This window comes from Rhinolophus sinicus, chromosome 12, assembly GCF_057876585.1.
Source record: "Rhinolophus sinicus isolate RSI-liver-muscle chromosome 12, RSI-T2T, whole genome shotgun sequence".
Lineage (NCBI taxonomy): Eukaryota > Metazoa > Chordata > Mammalia > Chiroptera > Rhinolophidae > Rhinolophus > Rhinolophus sinicus.
This window is the reverse complement of record NC_142512.1, coordinates 25,214,077-25,237,728: the sequence shown is the minus strand read 5'-3', so window position 1 is coordinate 25,237,728 and position 23,652 is coordinate 25,214,077. Positions and strand designations below refer to the sequence as shown.

The 23,652-nt window shown below is 50.9% G+C and overlaps 1 long non-coding RNA gene across 1 annotated transcript in view; it reads left to right on the top strand.

Moving 5' to 3' along the window:
* Positions 1-13,287: 13,287 nt before the first annotated feature.
* LOC141568885 (uncharacterized) overlaps positions 13,288-23,652 on the top strand; it is a 65,609-nt gene continuing 55,244 nt past the window's right edge. Inside the window, exon 1 of the long non-coding RNA XR_016018075.1 lies at positions 13,288-13,699. This is a non-coding gene — a long non-coding RNA (uncharacterized LOC141568885). The remainder of the gene's footprint in view (positions 13,700-23,652) is intronic.

Sequence of the window (23,652 nt, the reverse complement as noted above, 5' to 3'; positions counted from 1 at the left end):
ATGTTTAGCAGGGAAGTGGGAAGAGAGTTTCCTCCATCATCTTCATCATTGTTATTGTCTTCATGGTCTTTGGCAGCATCATCACCCTCATTATCAAAACCATCACCACCACCATCATCATCACCACCGTCACCACCATCATCACCGTCACCACCGTCACCATCATCACCATCACCATCACCATCACCACCATCACCACCATCACCACCATCACCACCACCATCACCACCATCACCACCATCACCACCATCACCACCATCACCACCACCATCACCACCGTCACCACCGTCACCACCATCACCACCATCATCACCACCATCACCACCGTCATCACCATCACCACCGTCACCACCGTCACCACCGTCACCATCATCACCATCACCACCACCATCATCACCATCACCATCACCATCACCACCATCATCACCATCACCATCACCATCACCACCACCATCACCACCATCACCACCACCATCACCACCACCATCACCACCACCATCACCATCACCATCACCACCACCATCACCACCATCACCACCATCACCACCATCACCACCATCGATTCTGATTACATACCCCCCACATGGCAGGCCCTGCCCTTCACATGTGCCCACTCATTTAATCCTCTCAACCACCCTCTAATGTAGATGTGATTATGTTCTTCATTTTACAGATGGGGAAACTGAGATACAGAAGCAGCAGCAAGAGCAAAGTTCTTGAGCTTAGCATGTGTTAGGGACAATGATGGTCAGTGTGGCTGGAGCATAGTCAACGTGGATGAGAGTGGGGGGATATGTGTTGGGGTGAGGGGGCCTTGGAGGCCAGGAGTGCTGTGGTGGGCTGCACTCCTCCTCCTGCTGCGGCTGGGAGTGTCGGCATCTGAGCTCTCAGCTGAGTCCGCTCAGCAGTGAGGTCAGCTGAAGAGAGCTGCCTGGCCCAATTGGGGAGACACCCAGGCCTGGGGGAAGTCAGCCCACAACCATGACAGGTGATACGACTTGACCTCCCTGCCCGGGGCCACTCTGAAGGACCATCCTACTCCAGAGCTCCTGTGGGATCGGCTGAGGCTGCTGCAGCTGCACCACAGCTCAGTGTTCCCCTCCACAGGTGCTGCTTTCTTCCCTTTCTCCGTGGGCGTGATCCTGAGAGCACTCCCCAGTAACTTGCTTCCTGCCCTCTGCTTTCCATCTCAGAATTCCCCACAGTAATCAGATCTGCAACGTCATGGGCAGGTATTGGGGCAGCCATTGGAGCGTATGCAGGGGCACAGTGGGATCCGACACATACTCTAGAAAGCTTGCTCTGGCCACTGTGTGAAGCAGCAAGGGTGGCCGTGGGAAGACCAGTGGGGACAGATATAATCGGGCAGGTGGGAGGTTAGTGGAGGGCTGGTGCAGTGGAGATGGTGATAAATAGTCAGTTTCGGGGTATATTTAGGAGGTGGAGGTGCTAGGACTCACTGTCCAGGGTGACAGAAAGAACAAAGGGTAACTCTTTGGGTATCTGAGCCACTGGTGGAAGGTGGTGCTACTTCCTGAGGTATGGAAGGCTTGCCAGGAGAAAGAGGAATGATTTGTAGGGGAAATCGAAGATTCTTTTTGGACTGGTTGAGTTTGAGATGCCTCAGCTATTCCAGGGAAGATGTTGAATAGGTACTTGGAGAAATGAGTCTGCAGGTCAAAGGAATGATAAAAGCTGGAGATACAAATTGAAGGTTAAACAAGATCAGCACATAGATGATATGTGCAATGTGAGCAGATGAGATCCCCTGACAAGAACATTCAAACAGAGGATAAGAGGGCTGGGGCCCTGTAAGATTTAGGGTCCAGACAGAGGAGAAGCCTAGCAAGGAGATGGAGGAGTGGTGAGTGAGTGTGTTGTGTCAAGGAAGCAAGAGAAGCAACAATTTCAAAAGGGAGGGAGGGAGGGAGTGGTCACCCATAACGAATACTCCCGAGAGATTAAACAAGTTGAGAACAGAGATATGACAATGGATTTTTATTAAGTGTAGGTTATTGGGGACCTTGATAACAGCTGTTTCAGTGGACAGGTGGTGAGGAAACCTGATTGGAGGTAATGAAAGAATGGGGGGTGAGCAGGTGAGAGAGTGAGCATTTGCAACTCTTTGGAGGAGTTTTTCCAGGAAGGCAAATGAGAGAAATCGGGCAACAGCAGGGGTCCACAGAGGCATTTTTAAGATGCACTATATTAAGAATGCATTACGTAAGGTATGTTTGTGTGGTGATGGAATGTTCCAGCAGAGCAAGGAATGATGGTGGTTCAGGAGAGAAGGGGGGCAATGATAGCTAAATCCTTGAGTTGGCAAGAGGGGATACAGAGCGCTCAGTGGGGGAGGTTGGAGGTAGATGGGAGCAGAGGCTCTTTGCATTATGGGAGGGAGGATAAGTACATGAGTGAGATACAGGTGAGGAAGAAGGAATTGAAGGGGAAGATGAGGCAGAATTTTTTTTTCTGATTCTATTTTTTTCCTATGAAATAGGAAACAAGGTCATCAAGCGAGAGCAGAGGGATGAGAGAAATGTATCAGAGATTCGAGGAGAGAAAGCGGGAAATGGTTGTCTCAGGTAGCGAATTTTTCAGGGAAGTATCGTTGGATTGTCTGGCAGTGTTGCGTGCCTATCAGTATGAAGTGGGTCCAGCCATCATGATTGCCTGATTTTCCTTGGTGGCTTTCAACTGCTAGGCGCCGGCACAAAATGGATGGACAGTTGGCTTTAACCAGAGTCAGGGTCTTGCCAGATAATGTGACAAAGGCAGAGAAGGGCAGGGGGTTGAGGGCACTTGCAGTGGAATGGCTGGAGTGCCAGCCCATAGCGTCGAGGCTGGTTAAGGGAGTGTCAAGGGTGATGGATTGTGACACAGTGGAAGGGTGTCTCACTGAGGTCCATGCACAGCCAGGATGGTGCTGGAGGGTGGGATGGAAAGAGAGAAGTGATGGTCAGAGTGTTTCTGGAGATGTTTATAATCGAGACTTCAGGGCAGGTGTAGATACGAAGACACAAGGTTTAGAGAAGGAGCATGTGACTGGATGGAGGAAAAGATCACTGGTGTTAAGGTGACCAAAGGCCTGGCAGGCGAGCACACTGCCTGCATCCTCTTCATGGGTGCTGACTAATGACAGGGGTGCTGACGGAGAAGGAGATGGTGAGGTGAACGCTCACCTCGTCAGCGAATGACGGCGGTGCGTGATGCAGCACGAGGGGAGGCAGGCGTGGATATCTCATACTGTGCCCTTCGAAGAAGTTGAAAGAAGAAGCCAGGGAAAGTGCTGGGAAGCGAAACTCAGGAGCAAGGAGCTCTATGTGTTATGAGAGAAAATAGACACCACTCAAAAGGGCTGTAGGAGAAACCAAGGAGGTGAGGGAACCTTCCGAGGTGGAGGATTGGGGGATCCAGAGGACTTAGAGAAAGGGTCTGGGAGACGGGGAAGGGGTCGGGGGAGGTCAGGCTGGGGGATGTGCAAACACTGGGGCCAAGCTGGATGATGTGGGAAGCCTGGATTCAGCTGGCGACAGACGGCATCAGCAGGGGAATGATGGGTGGGGTGGGGAGGGGGTTGAGACCTGGTAGGATTGGTCCTGGAGGCCCAGGGAGCTGTTAGGTCCTGTCAGGGGCTTGGGAGTCTGGGGGACGGGCAGAGCCCTTTGCCAGGGGGACGTAGGCTGGTGGCTTGTGGGAGGGCTTGTTGGAGAGTGTGGCAGCGGGGAGACATATTCCTTTTACTACCTTCTTGCTCTAACTGAAAGCGGTTTTCTCTAAGAACCCTGATGCCCCTGCAGCCCTCTGGAGGGGAGACAGCCCTTTCCTTCTTATGTATCTTATGGTCTAGGAGTGGGGTCTGTTTCCTTCTTGCTCAAGGGCTTTAGGCTTTCATTCTGCCTCCCCCCAACGCAGGGGTTGATCCCCTAAAGCACTCAACAGCTGAAAGGGGGCTTCCCCTTACAAGTGGACTGCATGCCCAGCACTGAGTCAGAGAGGAAGTGGGGTCTCCACCACCAAGAAAGGGCTTCAGGGGCTAGGATGGAAGTTTGTGCAGGTGCAGGGGCCCAATTTACCTGGGCAAGTACAGGTTTCTTGGCTTCTTGGAGAGCTGAGGGTGTGGGTTCTAGAGCAGCTAGGGGACCAGCTAGGCAGAGCGTTGGGCGCTTAGGGATGAGAATGGGGAGGAGCAAGGGCCGAACAGGTGACCCTGATAGCCACATGCTTACTCACTGACCTGCAGGCAGTGGGAGTCACGAGAGCTGAAATGGGGAAACACATGGTCAGATTTGTGTTCTAGAAAGTTCACCTCACCTGCAGTGTGTAGAGGAGGGAGCAGGTATTGATGAGGGAAGGAGGTAGTGCAAACCTGGAGAGCGGATACCAACTCAGAGATTGAATCCAGAGCTGGGAGTGACATTTTCAGCTCCCGGCCCAATGGACTTCTGTCATGCAGGGGACCCTGCTCGCTGTGCCATTTGTCGTGTGGGGTGGCCTGCGGGGTCTCTGCTGCCGCTCCCCACATAAGAACGCAGGATACAGTGAGGCCAAAAAGGAACACCCACGGAGCCATAGATAGGGCAGTCATATCACTATATTCTCGCTGGCGGCTGGGTTGGAGAAACAGGAAGCAGGAGCCACATGATCCGCAACCCTCACTGCACCGCTTGCAGGCTCAGCCCCCATCTTCTTGCTAGCCCCCCATTTTCTGCTAGTGTAGCCACGGCAGTTATATTAGTGGCCAATGGCTCACTGGTTACAGCTGACGGCCAACTAGCCACAGCTGATGGCCATCCAATCACAGTTGATGGCCATTTACTACCTGAGCCAGCACCTTTCCCCATGAGGCCGAGAGCCTGGAACCTGCACTCCTGGCTCTGTCCCCACAACTTCCCACTCGACGTGAGTGGGGCCAGAGAAGGAGCCCCTTTCCTTGCTGAGCGGCTTCGATTTGCCTCTTGGCTCCATACCTGCCTTCTAAGGCCCCTCCCAGCTTGGGGTCTCACTCCCCAGCTCTCTCTGCCCCCCAGAGAGGGCTCGGAAGGGGGTTGGTTGTTTCTGGCCTCTGCACACGCCTGGAATCCTGGGGCTCAGTCTCTCTAGGTTTGAGATGGGAGGGGAGTGGGGGATTATTTGGGAGCAGATGCCTTAGTCTCTGGGTCCAGAGTCAGGCTTGCTGGGGGGACCTCCTGCCCAGGGTCCAGCCTACTCCCCATGTCCCTTAATCCCCAGGGCTGGAGCCAATTTGACCGACTCTCTTTCCCTTCTATGTAGCCAGAGCGCTCTGGGTGCAGACGGCCTTACTTGGTGTGACAGTGGAGGGGTGGGATGCCCCAGCTTTGTACTTCTCAGATGGTCGGTTCCTCCCTGACCCCAAAATCGGGGGGTGAAAGCCTGACTCAAAGAGGGGACATGACCTATGCCATGCGGCACAGCCTTTCCCTGCTGGCTCCGGAATTGGGGGCTGCTGTGTTCTCCAATCCCACTTCCTGCTCAGCTGCGGGGCAGCCGGGTGAGAGTAGGGGCTGCTCAGTGTCCTGGCCTGGGCTTTAATCCCAGGTCAGGACACTGAGCAGCTCGCCCCTCATGTGACTTGGGCAGGAATCACGTCATCAGTGTCTATCGCGTAATATTTCACAGCAGCTCCAGGCTTTATTTGTGCCCATTTCACAAATGAGGAAACTGAGGCGCAGAGGGGTGAACTGACTTTTCCAAGGCCACATATATTAGTATAATAAGGGAAAGAGGCGTATTAGAAAATAGACTCTCCTGACTCCAAATCCAATGCTCTTTCTGCCTCACGAGGCCTTGGTCTTCCCATTTGGTCAACAGAGGAGTCTGGACTGAATCTAGAAATTTCCTCCCGGGTCCATGTTTTAAGGTATCTCAGGGAGAAGGCATGTTCGGTAGCAGAGCTTGTCATGGAGGAAGGGAGTGGGGGTGGGAAAGGCCAGGAGAAGCTTTCAGGCTGGGTCCCACATTTTCATGTTCAACTCTGAATATTATTTCTAAAGGAGGTTATTTCTCCTGTCTCCAGGCTACCCTGATGGGTTCAAAAGAAAGTATTCCTCCTATAACATTAAACTTGGTCCTATTACCAGACCACACCATCTGCAACATATTATGAATTAATTAAAAATAAACCTGTAATTATCTTGTTAATAGAGCAATTATGTTACATTGTAATTTTTGTGTTAAAGCATTAAATTGTTAAATGTTGAGATGTAATATATACCACACTTTTTGTGAGCCAGTTTTGGCAAAGTCTTCACAGTTTGAACACACTGGGAACCTCCCTCCATGGCAGTGGCATCTGAGGGCCCCTCGCCTCACAGGATCTATTCCTGAGCCTGGTCAGAACAGGGGGCTGGAGAAGGTGTCAGGCTCTGTACCTATCTCCCTGTGTTCTCTTCCATTATTGTTCTCCTTGCAAAGAGCTGCCCTTCACCAGAGACTGGCTATCAAAGAACCCACACAATCGAAGCGGAAGGAAATTGGAACAGAGGGCAGAAACCCTGACTCTGCATTTCTCCTGTGGACCTTGGGTAAGGGTCAGCGGTCATCCTGATGGAGATGTGGGTTTGCAGGGTGGGGCGTCAGTGTGTGTGTGTGGAGGATACTCAGACAGGAGTGGGCTGGAGATGAGGCCCACCACCACGTGTGCAGAACAATCATGGGAGCTTCCTGGTGACGTTCCTGCGCCAGGCTGATCCAGAATCTAGCATGAAGATGTTAAAGCTCCTCCTCTATCTGCTTCTCTGCAGCCATGTTGACCCATATCCTGTCTTGTCTCCCTCTGGAGGGTGCTCTACCCCAGGAAGAATTGAGTTAGCATTGCTACCACCCTCTCCCAACTTCTATGTCCCAAGAAGGTAACCTCATAGGAAAACATGCTTCATTTGAAAGCCAGGACCCTAGGCTGGCAGAGCTGGAAGGGACTTGAGTCACTGCCTTGCCAGAGTCTCCTTGCCCCCATTTTACAGGTGAGAAAACCGAGGCTCAGTGGATTAATGACTCGGTCTGGTATCTCCCCAGTGTTCCATCTTCTCAGTATCTTTGGGGAGTTGGTAAGGTGGTGAGTACAGGATGGGTAGGGTGGAGGTCAGCAAGCCAAATACATTTATATTTTCTTGGAGTTCCCAGCTTCGAGGAGCAAAGCTTGCGGAGAGCTGGCTGTTGTACCACACCCCGCCCTGAAATCTGTTTCCCGTGTTTCACTGTGCTGCGGGCCAGCTCTCCAGAAAACAGAAACAGTGCAGTGAGACAAGAAGTGGCCTCAGGGAGCACCTTCACCCCGCTCCCCCCTGCCACTGCCCACCCCACTTTATTTTCAGAGTAGGAAACTGAGACCAGAGAGGGGCAGTGACTTGCCCAAGATCATGCAGCAGGCCCCAGGCGCCCTCGTCTGCACTCAGTGCGACTTCCGTCTGTTTCCACCAGCACCGTCCGTCCAGCTGTCTCCCCAGGTCCTGCCCCCCTGTGCCACCCACCTGCTTGGCTTCCGGCCACTGCATCCACTCCTGTCCTATCTTTCGAACAAAACATGGCTCCCTAGGTGCCACCCAAGCCCCGGGGACAATGGTGAGCTCCATTGTGCGGCACTTCACAGATTATGGTGTGCCCCTGCAACCGCCTTCTCAGTTATCTTTTTGTAACTGTGCTGAGTGACAAGTACTGTCACTGTCCCCATTTAACAAACCAGAGAACATAGGGGCAGCATTCAGACTTCCCTTCACAGTGTTTTTGGAACTGGAGGAGGAGGAGGGCACTGGCTATGGAACCAGACGACCTGGGTTTGAATCCAGGCTCAGCCATGTCCTGGCTGTATGTGACCCTTACGTGTGCCAGTCACTTACCTTCCTGGAGCCTTACCTGCAAGGGGTGGTTACCCTGGGGTTAAGTTAGTTGATTCATTTCTGGTACATAGGGAGACCTGGCCAAGAGAAACCCTCAATAGTATTCACCCTCGTCATTGTGATTGTTTTTGGGGACTTTTCTGCCTGTCCTAGTACTTGAGTGGCTTTTTCTATTCGTGGCAGGGAAATTAATTTGCATTTATTCTCCCCTCCAAGCCTGCATTTGTTCATGACTGAACGAATTTGAGAGAGGCAGTGGGAGGTGACCAGGCACCTCCTGGCACTTCATGTTGGAGCAGGTTCTACCACCTGCCGTGTAAACTGAGGAAAGTTACTGTCTCTGAATCTCAGTTTCTTCATCTGTGAAATGGGCAGAGACCTCATAGTGCTGTTGTGGAGATCACATGAGAATGTATACACAGTGTTAGTAACCAATCATAATATGTATAGTGTGGTTATCGACTGGTTGGTGAGTGATTTGTCCAAAAGGAAAGAAGTGGTCCCGATGGAGGGCTTCCTGGAGGCAGCTGATTTGAGCTCCTAGGCCCCACACGGGCTCAGACACCATCGACCCCCTAGACCAGGCCCACGTTGACAAAGCGCTGGGCCCCCAGTTGTCCCGGGTGAGGCTGACATCGCAGCCCTGGGAGGGGCCCCCATTTTTGCCCAAACCAGCAGGGCTGGTGGGGAACCAAATAGAGCAGAGCCTTAAATCACAGCCTCACTAACTGGGTTTTAAGTAACATTTGCTTTTAAGTACTTCTTTTTCTCAGAAGGAGGAGGAACATGGGCGTAATGCAAGCAGTTCATCATGTTTAAACCTTCACTGTCCTCCCCTCTCTCCTTTTGCATCTCTCCTCCCTCCTCCTTTCACTTCCCTCCTCCCTCCTCCTCCACCTCTGGCTCAGTCTGCAGTTGTGGAAACCCTGGCTCAGCCAGTGCTCTATTCAGGCTTGGGACTGAGTGTGGGGGCAGACAAAGGCTCGGGAAGCCAAACACCCCTCCCGTAGCAGTCAAAGCTTCTCTGCCTCCCTCCCTCTCTCCCGCCACTCCTTCCTTCTTTCCTTCCTTCCTTCCTTGCACACAGTAGGTACTTCAGTATATCCCAGTGTTCCTCGTCTCCACTGCCCAGAGATGGCAGCCTCCCAGAAAGGCAGCCTTGGAGGCTGGAAAGGGCACTGGTCTTGGAGGCAATGCAGCAGGTGGCTAGTGGCACTGGCTCTTGGCAGACAGGCCTAAGCCAACTCCCCTGACTAGCTGGTGACCTTGGGTAATTTACTTAACTGCTCTAACCTCAGTTTCCCCACCTGTATAAGGACAGATATTGATGGTAGTGATGTCAGTGGGTATTGATGGTGTGGGATAATACATAGGAGTCCCTAAGCACAACACCTGCCACTCCCGATAAATGTTAGTCTCTGATATCCTTTCTAGCTCCATCATTACCAGCTGTTTGGCCTTGGGAAATAAATTCACTTTCTCAAGACTTGACTTTCTCGTCTGTAAAATGGGAGAATAATAATCCCTCCTCCTGGCTTGGTGTGGGATGTTATTGAAAAGATTAGATGGGACAATAGATGTTATGTGAGTCAGTGGCTGTGAATGGCAGAATCCCAGCTTGATTATTCAATGAAGAAATAGGGAGTTTTATTTGCTCACGTAACCCAGTCATAGGAAAGTCAGAAGCAACGGACCTGGGCACCCTCTTTTTATCTCTCATCTTTGTCTTTTTGGGCACATGACTTCATCTTTGTCAGTGAGAAAGACTGGAGCTGTGCCCACAGGCAGTTCTACCCATTCTCTGGCCTCATGACTGAACAGGAAAGAGAGCTCGCCACCAGTCCCAGAGAGAAAAATCCTAGGGAAGGCTCTGATTGGGCCAGCCTGGTCACGTGACCATCTGTGTAGCAGAATGGGGAAAGAACACACGGTGCAATGGGGAGACAGTTCCCTCAGGAAAGGAGAAGCTGTTACTAGATGAAATGGACAGAGTGTTGGGCAGACAAGTGGAGAGGATGTTCCCTCCAGATGTGGAAACTCTTCATTTATCCATCCAAGACACATTAACTGAGCACTTCCTGAGTGTCTAGAGCTGGGGTGGGTGCTGAGAAAATTCAGATGACTAAAACACTGTCATTGCCCAGAGGACCCCATAGTCTGGCAAGGGAGTTCTGTAAATTAAAACTGCTTTACAGATATAAGGTGGTATCATTGTTATTATTTTATGCCATACAATGTTTGTGTCAATCTCTAGGCGTCAGGGGAGATGGGAAAGGAGGAAGTGGAGATCAGGATAGGAGAGCACGGAGGCCAAGAAACAGATCGCTTAGTTTGTAACGTGCTCTTTTGTACGTACTTTCTCATGTCATCTTTATAATAACTTTCCGAAGTACGGATTATAATCTGCATTTTAGAGGTCAGGAAGGGGAAGATGGGAAAGAAATCATGACTCCCGGAGGTCAAATGGCTAGAAAATGGCAATGGTGGGATTTGACTCCAGGTCTGTGCCAGCTGGGTCGCATGCTTTTTGCTCAGTCCCATGGAGTGGCAGGGGATGGTCGGCCAAATCCTTGCCTTAGAAATAAGTCTTCTACCCCTTAGAAGGATCCAGAGTGTGCGTAGGACGAGGTTGGGGCCGGCCAGCTGGGAGAAACAAGTGTGGAATAAATAAGTGGCCAATAGAGAAAACAATTCAGGAGGCAGGATTGAAAGGAAAAGACCCTTGCAGGGGTGTGTGGGGGGAATCCTAGTCCTGAGTCTCCCTCTCCCCCTCCTACCTCACCCTTTTTCCTCTTCAATCCAACTCCAAGTGGCAGATTTATTAGTTTTAATTAACAGCCCGAATGCTGGGAAAACATCCAAATTCCAGCTCTCAGCATCACTGGGTTTTCATAGGAAGGGGAGTAAGGGGGTGATGCTGGGAATAGTAATAAGTGGGAGTGGGACCGCAGGGGAGGTGGCCCTCCCTGCCAGGCCCTGGGCTGCGACTCCCTCACCCTTCTTCCTCCAGCCCCAGCCAGCCTTGCTCTAGCTAGAGCTGAGCTGGCCTTAGAGGGAGGCCCAGCTGAGGGGGGGGTGGGGGGGAGGGGGAAGGGGGGGCCAGTGACATGGGAGGGGGAGGGGGGGCCGGTGCCATGGGAGTCCGAAGCACTTGGTTCTGGTCTTAGCTCCCTGGCTGGGTGACCTTGGCCAAACCACTGGACTTCTGGGAGGCTACTGTGAAATTCATCTGTACAATGAAGAGGGGGATTGGAAGCCCTCTCAAGGTCCTGGCAGCTCTGACTTTGTGAGTCTAAGTTTCTTCCAGATCTTCTCATGGCCCTGCTTTCTCAACCTGCCCTGCTGCAGGGAAACTCCTTGGCCTCCTCTGTTGGACTCTGCTCCTCTCCTTGGGTGGTCTTCCCGTTTGGAGTCTCCACCCCCAACCCAGATCGAATGCCTTCTTTTAGAATTGTAAGCACTCCCCCTTTTGAGGTCTGTCAATCCCAGGCCTGACCATGGCTCCAGCATCCCTTACTGGATGAGGGATCTCAGGTAAGTTTGCGCCACTGTTTCCTCACTGCATATTGGGTGTGACAATGCCTGCTTCCAAGGGTGTGTGCGCGCGAGTGTGTGTGTGGGAGAGCAGGGTAGAGGTGGTGGAGATTCAGTGAGGCGACACCAGTGCAGTACCTGTCACAGGGGTCAGTGGGAGACCCACCCATGACCACACCCGGCTGGGAGCCACCCATGGGCCCTTCCCCTTTGGGGCCCCTGGGAGCAATGCACAGAGGTAGGGGCTGCCATAGTCTGTGGTGACCAGCAAGTAGGAAACATCAGGTCCTGGTGGAGCCCAGTTCGTAGGAAGCTCTTTCTGGTCTAATTCCACCATTCCCCATGGCATAAGCTTCTCATCCTCAGCTTGGCGCTCTCTCAAGCTGCGCTGAGATCATGCAAAATTATTCAACTAAAATCATTAAGCAGGAAAGACAACCAGCAACCATGGCCTACTGCTGAGAAACCCTGGCCTTAATTTAGATCGGGCAGCCAGAGCCGGGCAGGGGCCAGAGGGGATGCTTGTTTCAGCATTTTCTAGAGACGGGGAATGCAGGCCTCCTCTGGGCTCCCATCCTCCTGAAGGTGTTCAGCTGTGAACCACAGGAGCCCAGTATCCAGAGAGTTTGGTCCCACCCTGGGGCCAAACCTTGTGGGTGGCCTCGTCCAGGGCCCCAGGGCTTTCTGAGCCCCAGCTCCTCCAAATGGAGTCTCTGGTAAGACCAAAGGAGTTTGTAGCTCACAGCCTTTGTTCCTGGGCTCAGAGAAGCGTGTCCCCTCCTGGGGTCTGGCAGGCAATGGGCAAGGGAGATACAGAAGAGGAAGTGAGGGTCAAGGATGGGAGAGCAGGAAACAGGAGAAGGAGGAGGCGTGTGGGAGGAGATCCAGGGATACTCTCATGGGAGCATGTCACATGGGCGGGGCGACTTGTTTGTAGGTTACTTACTAGGAATGTGTGTGTGTCTCTCCATTCCCACCTGGAGTGCAGTGGAGACCCAGTGGATCCTGGGCCATAAATGTGTTCTCCCCACTCCCCCTTCTCCCATCCATCTATCCATCCACACATCCACCCATTCACTGTTTAGAGAGCTCACACTCCATAGCAGGTCCTTAGCAAAGCATAAAGAAGTGAATAATAAGATACTAAAAGTTTTCAAAATCAAACTCCTCCCCCGTCAAACCTGCTCTTTTCTACTTTGGAATTCGACTCCACCATCCATGGGGTTCTCCCAGCTGGAATCCTCAGCCTGTTCCCTGAAACCTTGCCTGCCTCCTCGCCTCCCACCCCAACTCTCATTCTTCCTTTCAGTTCATTTCACCTCCCATCACCCCTGACTTCCTTTGATAATGTATCCACCCCTTCATTCATCAACACCATTACCTTCCAGGCAGGGCAGGGGGAGGCCAGACCTTGGGAAGAGGTTGCCTTCCTTTCTTGATTCCGTGCCAAGATTGGGTATGGGGTGAGAATAGAGAGCTGTGGAGTCAGACAGGCCTGTTTCTAAGCCTGCCTCTGCCGCTTCCCAGCGGCGTGACTTTGGGAAAGTTTCTTAAACTCCGAGCCTCAGCGTCTTCCTTTGGAAAATGGAGCTGTTATTATTGCTTCCAGATGTATGAGGAGGCTGATGCTACCAGACAGTGAGCACCAAGGGCCTCTGCGGTGCCAGGCACGCAGTCAGGGCTCAGGAAGTGCTGGCTCTACCTCCCCCCTTCCTTTCCCTTCTTTCTCCTTTTCCTCTCCACTGGCATATGCTCCCCGACCCTCAGGCTGTAGAGCCCTGGGAAGCGGGGTCTGGTGCGGGCAGGGGGCCTGAAGTCACATCAGTGCTCATGACAGAAGGAAGACAGAAACTCAGCTTGGCTTCTGGGGTGTTATTATTATTATTAAAAAGGAAAATACAACTGCACAAAAGGCTTCTGAGGAGGGTGGGGGACAAGCCTGGAGAACCCCAGGGCTCCCCACAGATCTCCAGGCAGGAAACCCTAACACTCCATCCCTAAGGCAGACAGAAAAAAGCTCCCCCAGTTCAGCACCCTGGGTGCTGACACCACCACTTCCCAGGAAAGAGGAAGAAGGAAACAGCGCCCTGCGAAAGTGTGTCTAGGTGCCTTGGATCCCTATTCCTCATCTCATGCCTGCACACACATTCCCCCAGTAGCATTTTCTTCCTGATTATGTAGGATCCTAGGATGTTCGGACTAAATGGGACCAATCCTTTACTTTACAGGTGAGGAAACTGAGTCCCCAAGAGGGAAGTGAAATCGGAACCATGTCTCTTGGCTTTTATTCTTCGTTCTCGAGTTCCCAGGTGAGTGGGCTCAGACCAGGATAGAAAAGAGGCCTCCCATAAAGGTGGGGATGTGGTTTGCCTGAGCCAGGAGGGAGGAGCTGGCATGGGGATGGGTGACTTCTGGCAACGTCTGGTTCCCTGGGGTCTGGGAAGTGGTTTCCTGGGTGTTCACTTTACATAACACATTAAGCTCTACAGCTGTGGATTATTCACTTTTTGGTATTTGTGTCATATTTCATGATAAAAAAAGTTTAAAAACACTAGTAAATCTCACTGACATCAATTACACATAAAGAAAGCTGAAGAGGCCTCAGGTGTGTGAGGAAGGCCCCATCAAGGTCTAGTCCTGGCAGGTGGTCTGTGCCCGTCACTCGTCCTGGGAAATGGGTACAACTGCCTTCACCCATCACCCACACTGACCGGGGATGTGAGCACAGGGAACAGGACATTTGCTAAGGGGCTCAGTTCTGCTCCAGGAGGGTGATGGGCATGGTACCTCCTGGATTAGGGGCAGGGGAAGGAAGCCATGAGGACGTGGTTGTAAATGCTGTCTCTGGCTTCACCTTCAAAGCCGTGTCCTCTCTAGGAACCCACTGCACTTCTGCTCTCTCAGGGAGTGGCTACTGGGAGTCTGGTAACCAGGGTCACCTCCGGGTTCTCCTTTCCCTTTCTGTAAAATGGTAGCATTGAAGGGAGGCGAGACATCATATCTTTTGGGAGTGTTCCCAGAAATACCTCGATTCTGTTCACCAAGGGGAAGTATGTCTCCCAAAGGCCCAGAGAGGTCATCTGACCTTCCCAAGGTCACACAGCTTTCAGTGCAGCTCTGAATTGAGGACCCGGTTCCCAGGACTTCTCCGGGAGGTGTGCCCCTCCTCTTCCCTCCCTTGCCCTGGTCTGGACCCCAGTGAGGTGTAAGGCCAGGCTGTTCCTGAGAAGCTGCATTCTTTTCTGTTGTCCCTGGTGATGCAGGGCTGGCCCCGAGCACTTGTGACTTTTAAGTTTCCTGAGATTTAAGGGCCGGCTGGCTTGGTGGCCTTCACCTCCCCAGGCTGTGGGCGGGACGAGGTGATGTGATTCATGTCTCCTCTCCTGGTGCTTAATAAGAACACGGCTATAAATGTAACGGCTTTTTACGAGCTCTGCCCGCAGGCTGCCTCTGGAAGTCAGTCTCACAGTTGGCTCCCAGCCCCTCAGAACTGGTCCGGCCCAGCCTATGCTGCTTCTCCCTGGGGAAGAGAAGGGCCCCCCCCACCACCACCCCAGAATCTGGAAGCCTCATGGAGCAGGGGTGGGAGAGGGGGCAGCCTTACTTGGATACTATTAATTCAGTTATTACTATTTATTTGTTCAGTGTTGGCTTAGCACCTACTGTGCGTCTGTCAGGCACAGCGCTAGGGACGGGACGCACTGATGGGTAATTTCCAGTCGCAGACACAGGAGCTTGCTGTGTCTGGTGGATACTCACGAGAGGTCAGATAATGATAACTCCTGTGATAAACGGTCTGACAGCCATCGCTCTGGGGCTGAGACAGCGATGCAGAGCGAGCAGGTTTAAAAGATAAAGGTTTAGGGACAACAGAGGAGGCGTGTGTGTGTGTGTGTGTGTGTGTGTGTGTGAGCTCAGCAAGTCTGGAAGTTGGCTGGTGCTTGGGAAGGTGAGACCGCGGGGCAAGGCGACACCCAGGAGGCTGGCTCTTATCCTGAGGACCACGAGGGCCTCTAAGGGTTTTAGAAGAGGGTGGGGGTAGCGGCTGGTAGCTGTTTAAGTGAGCGTCTTAGAACGATCACTGTGGCAGGTGCAGTCATCTCTTCGTCATCAGCTGATGTCACCCCCTTGCTCAAAATCTCGCAAGGCACATGAGGATGCTTACAGTAAGCCCTGTGTCCTCACGTGGTTCCCAAGGCCGCGGCCATCTGGCCGTGCTTGTTTGGTCCCCTCTGTCGTCTGTGCCACAGCCGCGTGGACCCGCTGAGCTGCTTCCCACCGCAGAGCCTTTGTCCTTGCAGGTCCTCTGCCTCTATTCAGACCCCTTCACAGAAGTTCCCTTCTCCAGCACGCCTCCCCGGCCATCCTTGTGGAACCTCTAAAACTGCTTTCTTTCTCTCCCAAACACTCATCTCCTCCACGGGGTTTCCATGGTAGATGATGCGTTGGTTAAATCTTAGTCTGTTCTCCTCGCTCACGTGTAGGCCCCACAGAGGCAGGCATGCTCCCATACCTGGCTGTTACATGTTTGTGGAAGGAGTGAATGGATGGATGGATGGATGGATGGATGGTGGTTAGGCCAGCTTCCAGGAGGTTGTCAGCTCTCTGAGGGGCTGGTCAGGGCTCAGGGGGCTGGCCCTCCCTGATGGGCTCTGGCAGCGCTGAGTTCTGCAGTAACCGTCCTCCCCCTTTCACATGCACACGCATGGGAACACACGCACACATGCAGAGTTCTCCCCCTCTCACACACGTGTGTACACACACACAGAGTCTACCCTCTTACACACGCACATGCACACACACACACACACCCTGTAAAAACTGCTTTATTGTCTTTACTCATTTAATCTTCATAAGTCCGCTTGATTTTGATGGATGTAAATTAAGGATAATTCTCTTCCTAGGACTATCTTGGGGATTAAATGAATTAACATGTAGCAAATGCTTAGATCAGAGTCTGGAAGATGATAAGCCCTCAGATATCAACTTTTCGTTATTTTTAAGGCACTGAGAGGTGAAGTGACTCATCCAAGGTCACACGGCTAAAAGGTATATGAGTGGGAGGGGCTCACACCCAGGTCTTCTAACTCTCCAACCAATGACCTTTCCACTTCACCTCACTGCTGCTCCCACAGAAGCCCCTCTCCCTGTCTCCCTCTCCTACCCTGGCCATTTGTATGGCTAAGCCTGTCTCAAGCCCTGACCACCTCGCAGGGGGCTCTGCCCCTACCCCACACACACCAGGAGTTGGAGGCATGCTAAGTTTCAAGCCCCAGGCAGCCCACAGGAACCTTCTAGACTGAGTTCTTGAGGTTGACCATAAGGTGGGCTCTGCAATGCCCAGCAACTCGATGGCTCCATCACGGAGGAAACCAATCAGACTTCCTGTTTGCTGCTGCGAAAACCAGGACTGACGGGCCCTGGGAGCCAGCCCACTCCACTGCCCCCCACTGGTCTCTCTCCACACTCCTTGCTCCCTGACTCTACTGTTCTCCCTCTGCCCCTCCTTGTCACCCTTCTCTTTTGCCTTTGACCCTTTTCTAATGAGCTCAGAGTTTCCCCATCTGGGGGAATAACCCACACTGTATCACTGCCTCTGAGTGCCCTCTGGGCTCTCTCCATGTCACAGTGCCCTCTGGGCTCTCTCCATGTCACAGAGGGGCAACCTGAGGTCTAGAGAGGACCGCCTGCTGAGGGCCACGTGGTGAAATGGCCAGTGATAAAACACACATGCCTGGCAAGGAAAGCAGTAGATTCCCCACCTGTCTCTGCTGATTTCTGGCTGTGCAATCTTGAACTGGTTTCTGAACCTCTCTGAGCCCCAGTTTCTTTATCTGTAAAATAGGAAGACTAATGCCTACCCCACTAGCTTGTATTTTGAAGCTAGAATGAGGCAAGTGGCATAAATCACGGGCACCATGCCTGCTACTAATAGATGCTCTGTATACGTTAGTTCCCACTTTCTCTGCTCTTCTGGAAGAGGCACTTGTGGTGGGGGTGGGGAGGGGAACTAGACAAAACAGAAAACCCGGCATAAGACCCAGATCAGGAGCTGCCCAATCAATGCAAAGGCAGAACCAGACCATGCTGTCATTGCTGAACCAATGTTGTAGGGAAAGAAAAAAAAATCAAAGGATGGCTACAAATGAAAAATAAACACAGCAAAACCAATACTCATTTATCTAGAACTAGTTTGCTATCAGAAGAGGGGCCAGTCCCTCTGCCCAAGGACCTATCAATTCCAACTGTGCAAAAAGGTGCCTGACAGACAGAGATCCACTCTCTTCCTCAGCCTCTGAGGATGAGGGAGAAGAAGAGAGGAAGGGAGGTCAGTCAAAGAAGCAAGAGGGAGGCCCCCAGCCCGGCTGGATGATACGGATAGCAGGCGGCTCCTGTTAACGACTGTGCAAACTTCCCTCATCTGGCTCCTGGAGCCTTGCTCAGTTTGCAAGGACCTTTCTGCTTTTGCCCAAAGGCTTAGGACGGTCCAGAGAAGCAGAGCAATTTACTGGCTGAGGTGTGAACCCTAGGGCTGGGCTGCCATGAACTGTTGGGCAAGTTGTGCACTGCACAAGGTCTCCCAGCCAGGAGGGCAAGTGGGTGCTGACATTCAATGTGGTTTCCCAGAGCGAGAGGTGCCTTTTTCTAGTTAGGCACAAAAGCACCACAAGGGCTAACGGTGCCCTGGCCCTTGGATGAAGCCAAGAAGCTTCTTGCACTAGTACGTTTGCTTGGGTTCAAGGTAGTGGGGAGAGAGGGAGGAGCTTCTCCAAGTCAGCACAGGGCCTGGATGTTTTGGGAAAGTGTCACACTGCATTCTCATTTCTCTCTCTTAATAGAACTGTGGACGCGTCCAGGGCAAGGCAGTGTCCTTATGTTTTTGGAATTCTTCACGTTTATCCCAGTGCCGGGCACTTAGCACTTGGTAACCGTTGAAGGAAGGAAGGAATCTCAATGGACAGGAGAAAAGGAATAGGGAGAGAAGAGGGAGAGTGACGGAGGAGAAAGTATTAAGAAATTGGAAGAAGGGAAAGGGTAATGAACAAGGAGGAGATGCAAAAGATGAGTAACAAGGAGCTCTAGTGGGAGGGCAGCGGCTGCGCTGGAGAGATGGAGAGTGAGGCTGAGAGGACTCAGAGGGAGAAGGTGGAGTCTGGAGGCCGGCAGACGTGGGCTGGCGGGAACTTTGGGGATCGGGGTCCTTGCTTCTGATGGTGAGGTCACTGCCTGACTTTGTCCTCATGGGCCATGTCCATCAGCAAGCCTAGAATATTGTCCACAGTCCTGACCTGGAGGGCAAGGCCGTGAGCCCCAGTTTCTTTATCTGTAAAATAGGAAGACTAATGCCTACCCCACTTACCCTTGCTCCACAGGTTATGGATGAGGGAACAGGTGACAGAAGGTCAGGCCCCTATAGCCTGGGGCATTATTCTCAGGACTCCACTGGTGCGGTTTCTTCCTTTAAAGCAGCGAAAAACTTCGTAGCTGAAGTCCTCAGGTTCCTGGTCTGATGGGGGTGACCTGGGATATGCTTCTCATCTCTGGGGGTCAAAGCATTTTATAACCCAGTTCTGGGCTCTTTGGTGGGTCCAGCCGATGGGGCTTTCTACTGGGTCAGTTTGGAACAGGGCACCACGAGGAAGTAGTTGTGCTTCTGGCTTTGGCCCCAGGATGCTGGGGGGTGGGCAGGGGTGGGGGTGTGGCTCTGCCACTCGCCTACTGTGACCTTGGGAAATTTAACCTCTCTGAGCCTCAGTTTCCTAGTCAGGACAAGATTGTCTTACTCAGAAATGTTGTGAGGCTAAAATAAGATGATGTATCTAAAGTGCTTACAGCAGGCTTGGCACACAGTAGATGGCATTAGGGATTATTAACCATCGTTCCTCTCTCAGAGCCTTTCTTTACTGTCTTCTAGCCAATGCAATTGGAAAAGAAAAGCAAAAACTCCTACAACTAAGTTGCAGTTTAGCAAGGCTACAGGATATAAACTCAATGCAGAAAAAATCAATAGTATTTCTATATACCAGCAATGAACAACTGGAAACCAAAATTTAAAAACAGTAGCATTTATAATAACTTTCACAAATATAAAATACTCATGTCTAAATGTTACAAAACATGTAGAGGCTCAGTAGGCTGAAAACTACAAAATGCTGATGAAAGAAATCGAAGAGAGTCTAAACGAATGGAGAGGCATATAATGTGGATTTATTGGAATATTCATCTTAGTAAGTCAGTTTTCTCTAAACAGTTTTATAGATTTAAGGCAATCCCAGTGAAAATCCAGCAGGGTTTTTTCTAGATGCAGATGACCTGATTCTAAAATTTATATGGAAAGCAGGGGAACTAGAATAGCCAAAACGATGTAGAAAAGAAGAATAAAGTTGGAGGACTCACAGTACCTAATTTTAGGACTTACTGTATCATATAGTATATTACTATATACTGTAATGTCAGTGCGGTAACGGCAAAGAAAAAAAAAGGACACATATACAAAGAAAAAACCCATAGATCAATGAAACAGCTTAGGAAGTCCAGAAATAGACCTGTACAAATAAGATGATCTGGTTTTGACAAAGGCGCAAAGGCAATTCAATGGACAAAGGATATATTTTTTCCCCTACAATAGATGATATTGGAACAATCGATCATCCATACTCGCAGAAGTGAACCTTACCCTAAACCTTGTACCTTATACAAAAATTCAATAAAAATGGATCATAGATCTAAGTATAAAACATAAAACCGTAAAATCTTTAGAAGAAAGCGTAGGAGAAAACATAGTGATTTGGGGCTAGATAAAGAATTCTTAGCTATGACACCAGAAGCATTAGCAATAAAATAAAAAATTGATAAATTGGACTTCATCAAAATTAAAAACTTGGCTAAATGAAAGAAACTGTTAATACAAGATATAGACTAGGAGAAAAAAATTTGCAAATCACATCTCTGACAAAGGACTTGTATCCATAATTTATAAAGAACTCTCAAAATTCAATAGTAAAAAAAAAAATCACCGAGTAAAAATGGGCAAAAAACATTCATCAAAGGGAATATATAGATGGCACACAAGCACATGAAAAGATGTTCAACATCATAGCTACTAGGAAAATGCAAATTAAAACCACAGTGACATACCACGGCACACCTATTAGAGTGGCCAAAATATAAATAAAAAATACAATAATAAGTGTTGGTGAAGAGGTGGAAAACCCGAAACTCCCATACATTGCTGGTGGGAAAGCAAATGGTACAGGAATTCTAGAAAACAGTTTGGCAGTTTCTTATTCAACTTAGTAACCATCATGCAACCCATCAATCATACTCATAGGTATTTACCCTAGAGAAATGAAGACTTAGGTTCACACAGAAACTTATAGGTGGCCGTTTATAGCAGCTCTATTCATAATAACCCCAAACTGGAAACAACTGTCCTTCATACGGTGAGATACTCCTCAGCAATAAAGAGGAATGAGCTGCTGATATGCATAACACCCTAGTGAGTTTCAAAGGCATTATGCTGAGTGGAGAAAGCCAGTCTCACAAAGTCACAGACTTTGTATGATTCCATTTAGATGACGTTCCGGAATAGGCAAAACTGTAATGCTGGAGAAGAGATGAGTGGTTGCCAAGGGAGAGGAGTGGGGGAAGTGTTTACCTACGTGTACAAAGGGGCAGTATGAGGGAAGCTTCTGGAGTGACGGAACTGCTGTGTGGTGGTGGACACGTGGATTACGTGTGAAAACTCATAGAACTGAAATCAAACAAAAGCCAGTTTCGTTCTATGTTAACAAATCCTTTTTTGAAAAAAGGAAAGGGAGAAAGAGTTAAAAGGCTAGCAGGACCCTGGCAGGCCAGCTACTGGAGGCCCCAGAGAGGGAAGAAATAGGGTTGCAGAGGGATGTGAGGTCACAGGTCCAGCCACCCTCCCACCAGCAGGTCCCGTTCCAGAGCCAAGCCTGGGAGGTACTAGGTTTTATTGTCATAAGGAAAACTGTTTCTTTTTACGGTCATCACTTCTCATTATCACCATCCCATCTGGTCCGGCTTGGGAGCCCTGAGAAAGCCAGATTTATCTGACTTGATACATTAAAAATAGTCTTAAATCCCACATCACTTACCTCCTCTATCTCGGCTTCCTCTCAGGGAATCTCCTACTGTGGCTCCAGCCGCAATTGCCTGCGTTAGAAACTTGGGTGGCATTTTGGTGCTGCCTTCCTCCCTTGACCTCTGTAAGTCAGTGGCAAGTTCCTTAATACGTTTTGAATCTCCACTGCCATCTTCCCTAACCCAGGCCACAGTTCCTGCCTCCCCTACTCCGGACAGTGATACCAGCCCCTCATTGCTCTTCCTGCCGCTGCAGTCCTGCTGGCCTCCACGCCTTCTCCACACCATAACCAGGATGCCATTTCTGTAGCACATTCCTCACTCCCCTGCTGAAAACCACAGTGGGCCTTGGGGGGTGGGAAGCACAACTTCCTTAGCCAGGCCCCATGGGGTCTGGCTCCTTCCAACCTGCTTCATTTTGGTCTCTCTACCCAATGTCTCCTTCTCCTGAAAGCCTGAATCCCATCCATCCTTCCCTTCCAGAGTCCTATTCTCCATTTCCCCTGTGCCTGGAATTACCTCCCATCCCCTTGACTGTGCTAGTTTCCACTCTTCTTTCAGTCCCTTCTTGGGTATCTTCTCCTCCTGGAAGTGTTCCTTGACCTCTTTCTCCCAAGGATAGCTTAGTTACCTGTAGTGTAAGGGAGTGCTTGCCATTAAGCTTTTGTTTGCCGAAGGATCCATTTCAATGACATCCATCTTGAATACACTTTGCCAGCAGTATGACACAGCCACTAGCAAGACAACCAGAGAAGGACCTCGGCTCTCCCCACCCGTGATGTTCTGTCTTTCAGAAAGTCCTGGGTAACCTAGATAACGGGTCACTCAAGTGACCCCGCTTCTCCCTCGCCGCGCACTGATTCCCACTCTGATTCTTTAGGTTAACCAATAAAGAGTGAATCTGGAAAACCCTAGACACCCCACACTCTGACCCAAACAAAGGCAGAGCCCCAATTCTGCCCTTTCTCTCTCCCCGAGACCTAGCTGCATGGCCCACAAGTGTGCTATGTACCCAGCAGGAGTTGGAATAAACCTTGCTCCTCAAAGTGCCCTGGTGCTTTTTGCTGCAGTGAGTATCCTATGATCATAATTAGACCCACACGGCGGGTCCAGACGCAGCACTGGCCTCGGTGGGTGGGGGAGATGTCTGTGTAGGAGTACCACGGCCCCCCAAGTGCCTCAGACCTTCCTAGCCGAGAGCATCAATACCAATAGGCTGGGGCCCACACAACAGTACCCCCCTGGGGCTCCCAGGGCCCTCTGCACCTGCCTTCCTTACCTCATTTTTAAAGGGTACTGAGATGGCCTGATAACTTTGGAAACTCTTTTGGAGCAGAATCGGGCTCGTCTTCCATTGTTTCCCCAGAACCTGCCTGCGACAGGCACTCATGTGTTTGTTGACTGAATGAGAAGCGTCAGGCTTCTTTCTACCACCTTAATATTGGGAAGAGGTGGATTTCACAGTATCAGGTGAGCGTCCATTGCGCACATGCTCATGCAGACATACCCCTTAGCATTTGCCAGGCTCGGCCCTGTGACCGAGGACCCAGAGTCTACCAGGGCAGGGGGCGAAGGTACCCATGCCCCTCCCCCACTACACGTTATCCATAGTCACTTCAATGTACTTCGTGTAAGAGGAGCATTCCAGACAAGTCAGAGCCAGGGGTGTGAGCTACTCTCCACTACGACTTGGACTAAAGCCCTACCTCTCTCCAGGCCTCAGTTGTCCATGTATGCAATGGGACCAGGGAAACCTGCCCAACTTGCATCTCAGATGGTCAGAGACAACACGTCTGCAAGCTGGGTGAGAAGTTTCAGCCTTGGACCCGTGGGATCAGAAGGCAGGCTCCGAGTGGAAAACTCACCAGTGGTTCACAGAGGGCTGTTGTACCCACTCAAAATGCTCAGCCAAAGCTGGGCAACACAAAGAATGTTTGTGGGATGGCTGAACACCCCTGACCCCTCTTTTCTCTCATCCCCCTCTTAATTGCAGGGTGGGCAGCTGCCATCTTTCCCCCTCCCTCACCCACATTTTTGTTCGAACCTCTGATTTGTCAGTCATGGAAGCAATAAAGCATTAGCAAATTAGCAATGGGCAGAACTGCCAGGCAAAGATGTGGTTCATTTAGCCTGGGGCCTGAGTGGGGAGGGGCCC